At 48.8% G+C, this 4,966-nt stretch overlaps 1 long non-coding RNA gene across 1 annotated transcript; it reads right to left on the bottom strand.

Moving 5' to 3' along the window:
* Nucleotides 1-2,961: 2,961 nt before the first annotated feature.
* LOC113977632 lies at nucleotides 2,962-4,054 on the bottom strand. Its single transcript, XR_003537372.1, has 3 exons — nucleotides 3,712-4,054; nucleotides 3,287-3,382; nucleotides 2,962-3,091 (listed from the first exon to the last, which is right to left on the bottom strand). It is a non-coding gene; the product is annotated as an uncharacterized LOC113977632 (long non-coding RNA).
* Between the last annotated feature and the right edge of the window lie 912 nt (nucleotides 4,055-4,966).

Raw genomic sequence — 4,966 nt, forward strand, 5'->3', positions numbered from 1 at the left:
ATTTACCCTGGCAGGGCTCTCCTGCTCTGGGGGCGGGAAAAGCCTCGGACACTTACTGGAATTATCCTCTTTTTATTATTATTTTCTTGTGTTTCCTTCTGGCTTCCAAGAAAGCCTGTGTGGACAGACCAGAAGACCCCTCAAGGTGCCTTTCAACCTGTTTTATAGGAAAAAAACCACTCCACAAATAGGGGCTTCCAGAAGGGATTTTAGGATGAATAAGAGAGGGAAGATGCAGCATGTGAGGAATGAGGGCAGCTGTCCCTGCAAGGCTCCAGCAAAGTCCACTGGGGACAAGGGACAAGGAATCAATTCTTCCACCATCCCCTGTTAAAAGTCAGGATCTATTTTCCCTCTCTAGGTCAGCTTTTTCCACACAGGCCAGGAATTCCAAAGGCATTCCAGGGCCAGAACAGAAGGAAAAGAATTCCCCAGCCCATTTGAGGATGTGCCTGCAGATCCTTTGCATTGTATACTTGTACTTTTAAGTCATTATTAATGATTCTTTCTTACTCAAAAGCATCCACTGGTGTTCCATGTAGGTAGGAATGAAATTCACCAAAAAAATGTAGTTTTACTCTTGAAAAACACATTTTTCCTTACTTGCTTTTGTTCTCTCTGTATCCTTTGCTGCTGACTGTTGCTCTTTCAAGGAAAGCAGATATTCTTCTTTTTCTTTTCTTTTTTTTTTTTTTTTAATAAGAGGCTCTATTTTCTATTTATAAAATCCTTCAACTCACTTTTTTTTAGGTAAACTTTGCTGGAAAATCAACCAAAGTGGAGCTGACACCTAATTCCAGGCTGCAGAGCATGGATGTGTCTGTGTAATGCCATCGACGTGGGGCTGCCTGGACCCCCATTTCAGAGTCTTAGTGTGTCCAGTGCACACCCTGGGTTGATTTTCCAGGGCAAAAAAAAAAGGACAGGAATGACAAAGAATTGCATTTGTATTGGCCAAACTTCCCTTCTCAGGTGGGAATTTCAAGTTACTTTTCCCAGTTACCTCTCTCTCATCTCCCCCTCTTCACTGGGCAAAACAGGGTGAAAAACTCCAGGCTCCCAGCCGGGTTTTCCTATTTCTTTTTTCCCCCATTTTCCTCTTTTTCATCCACATGATTTTTCCAAGGAGTGACAAACTGCTGAGAACACTCACATCCAGAGCAATGACAAAGCTGGCTCGCTCTGAAGAAAGAAAAAAAGCCTCTAAATATTGTCATTGGAAATATCCAGAATGTTTCCAGGGCTCTGTGTTTGCAAAGCAACTCCCAAACGTTTGAGTGACTAATTCCTGCCTGAGGCATGAGCTGAAGGAGAAGATCCTGCAGGATGAGGATGGGATGTGACATCTCACCCTGTCCTCGTGTTACTCTGACCTTGCACGGGCAGCAATTGACTTTGAACTGGTCTGAATAAAAGAGATCTCTGGGCTGTGACCCGAATACCCAAAGGTTTAGAATTGTTTTATCTTGTGAGTTGTGCAATCCACAGAGTTTTCTTCGCAGGAGCGATGGGAAAACACCTGCACAACTTGGAAAAAATGGACTTTTTAGGGTGGAGAAGAGCGCCCAGATTACCCCTACAGATCTAAACCCAGGGGAGACTCTCACCACAAAATGTTTTTGCAAAAATATCCCGTGGGCAGGGGAAGAGCACCAAGTGTTTGTGTGCACGTGGCAGGAGATGCAGCAGCATCCAAGCACAGGGGACATGAGGGACATGTGGCCCCTGCAGGTCCTTTCCAGCTCAGGATATTCCATGATTCGATGATCTGTCTCCACCTTCCTCAACCCAAAAATCCCTAAAAAAGAGAGAGAAACGGGGCTCGGGCACAGTAAAGGGTCCCGTGGCCACAGGATGGCAGCAGAAACCCAGCGATGCGGCCTCAATCCTCACCCTGCACTGAGGGACGTCCTCTGTCAGAGGCAGTAAATTGAATTATTTTATTGTCTGGAGGAGATTTCTGCAGTTTCCCATCCCGAGCTGGTGTTTCAAGGAGATGGGATAGAGATAAAGGTAAAGAGAAGATAAAAGCGGGTCCTGTTCCCCTCCAGGGCAGGGGCAAAGGGCTGGGGGTTAATTGGTGGGAGAACTTTGCTGCTCCGTTGGAGACATTGCAGAACCACTGAGCATTGATTAAAAAAAAAAAAACATAAAAAATATAGATATAAAGGCTGTTAGTCCACCTTCATCCCTGCTCCCTCCCTCCAGGCCACAGCTCAGCCAACCTTCCCAGCCTTTTCCAGCCCATTGCAGGTGGGTCGTTGCTCTGCTCCCTCTCCCTCCCCTTTATTGACGCTGGGCCGGGCCGTGCCCAGTGGCCCGTGGGTTGGACAGCCCTGGATGCACAGCCCTGAACGGGCACTGGGAAAGGAAACCCCCTCCCTCTGCCCTGCCTCCATCCCTGTGCCACCCTGCAGCTCCCCCCTCGAGGGCAGGGAGCAGCTTTTGGCCACATCCACGGCTGATCTGCCTTTCTGCCTGGTCCCTCTGTAAGAACATGACCAAGGTTTGCCTTTAAAAGGCAAACATTAGATGGTTTTGCAGGTCAATAAGATTGGTAACCCCAGAACTAGAATTTTTTTACTTTTTTTTTGTTAATTTTCCGTGTTTTGGAGACCCTGACCAGCTGTCAGTGTTCAGACAATGAACTAAGACATAAATCATGCATTCAAATATCCCATGGCCACAGAATCATGGAATAGTGTGTGGGAAGAGACCTTAAAGCCCATTTCATCCCACCCCCTGCCTTGGGCAGGTCCCTTCCAGGACCCCAGGTTGCTCCAACCTGGCCTTGGACACTTCCAGGAATGGGGCAGCCACAGCTTCTCTGGGATCCAACCTGTGCCAGGGCCTCCCCACCCTCACAGGGAAGAATTTCTTCCTAATCCCTAATCTAAACCTATTCTCTTCCAGTTTAAAGCCATGATCAGTCCCTAGATTTATATCCTGACAGAGACTTATTTGATTTTTTTATCTAGCTTAATTCCTTGGCAGTGTTGCCAAAGGCAAGCCATGTGCTTTTCCTGAAGCCAGATCTGGACTTTTTGGCCCAAGACCTTCTCCAGCCCCTCTGGGGCCTCTGATGCTTCACCTGGATACAGAAGGAGACAACACTCAGTGTCCAGCCCTGCTCTTCTCCTGCTCTCAGAGCCACCCACCCCCTCCAAGTCCCCATGGTCACACTGCCAGGACTCTGCAGAACTGCCCAGGGAACAGCACGGGAGTGGGAAAAGAGACCAGTGGAAAGCTGCAATTCACATTTTCCCCAGAGAGACTCCAGGTTTACCTGCAAAGTCCTGGCCATCCCAGTTTTCCATCCAGACCTGCCAATAGTCCCAGCCCAGCTTTTCCTGTGCTACTTCAATGGCTGCAGGTGCAGAGGCTGGAAAGGAGATGACAGTCATCATTAAATGAGTTATTTGAGCATTTCCCCACACACACCCCAGCAGAGAACTGCTGCTTCCTCTCCTCCTGGAGGAATTGTCCCCCTTTGAACTGGATTTCCCATTTCCTGGTTGAGTCCTCGACTCACATGGAGCCTCTCATTTTAATATTTTGCTGCAGGTTTTGTGAAGAGACCAAGGAAACTCTTGGACCAGGAAGAACAAAGGAGTCTGAAGCAGAGCATGGTTTTCCCCAGACCTTCTGAGCAGCACCATGGCCTGGGGACACCACACCTGGGGCTGGGGGGTTCATGGGTGACATCATTACCTCAAACCTCGGGGTCAGGGGCCACAAGTGAGGCTGGAAAACAGGAATACAGGAGCAAGAGCTGGTGGTTGGTCAGGTAGAGTGGCCAGAGGAAAGTCCATTCTCTCCTGACACTCCAAACTATCCTACCCAGGGGGTTGAGGAGCCACAGAGCTGGAGGAGTGATGGGCAAAGAACTGGGATGTAACTGGGAGGCAGTAGCTTTGCTGTCACCCTCAGAGAGAAGAAATGCCTCAGTATTTGAGACCTGGGGGGGAAAGAATGAACCCATGGCAGCTAAAGCTCCACCAGTGAGCCCATTCCAGCCCCTGCCCATGGCAGGGAAGGTGTTGGTGGATCCAAACCTGCCCAGACCCCACTATTGATGTGGGACACCCTCTCTTGTGTCACAGAGGTTCCCACACCACTGGGAGCTGGTGGGGTTTGCACCTCCCTGTAGAGAAAGTCCATCCCTGGTTTCAGGCTGTTTCTGCTCCCCAGGAGCCCATATCTCTCTTTAACCAACATTATCATCAGCAGAAAGACCTCCAGGGGGAAGGATGTAGAGATTCAGCAAATCATGGCCCTGAGGAAGGCAGGCCTGGTGTGATCCCTTTGATTTGGCCCTAAGAAATCCCATCAAAAGCTGCACTAAATTGCTGGCTCATAGGAAAAGTCATTTCATCCAGGCTTTGGGGGAGATCCATCCCCCCTTGGATACAGTATCTAGCCAGCCCACAACTTAATTGTTGTTTTGTAGATGAATGTGATATCTTGCCAATATTTTTGCCAGTGGTGGGTACTTTGAGCTTCTTTTACTTGCAGGATACAAAACCAAGCAACATCATATCACTGCACAGTTACCAAGGTAACTGGAGAGAAAGATAGAAGCGTCTGGGGTTGCACACTTTGTGATCTCCCTTCATTAGCTCATTTCTTTCCATCACTTTGCTTCCCCAGCTCCATTTCTCCCTCTGCCTTCAAACCACACAAGAACTGTGAATCCACCGAGTCCCTCAGGAGGGAGGTGACAGTGCCCAGAGGCAGGAAAACTGTTTGGGAGCTGTTTGCCACCAGAACTTCATCCTAGAGGACATTTGTACACCTCAAAACGGGAATGACAGAGGGGGAAAGTGTATAATGAAGAAGGAGCTGACAGTGCAGTTGCTTGGTGGCCCAAAATGTTGGGGTTTGCACTCAGAGGAGCAGAGGCCAAGCCATGATGTCCATCCTCCTCCCATGCCTGGCATTCTTGGGCTTGTGGCCATGGTCCAGC

This window comes from Neopelma chrysocephalum, unplaced genomic scaffold (genome assembly GCF_003984885.1).
Source record: "Neopelma chrysocephalum unplaced genomic scaffold, ASM398488v2 Primary Assembly neopelma1_252, whole genome shotgun sequence".
NCBI classification, from domain to species: Eukaryota; Metazoa; Chordata; class Aves; order Passeriformes; family Pipridae; genus Neopelma; species Neopelma chrysocephalum.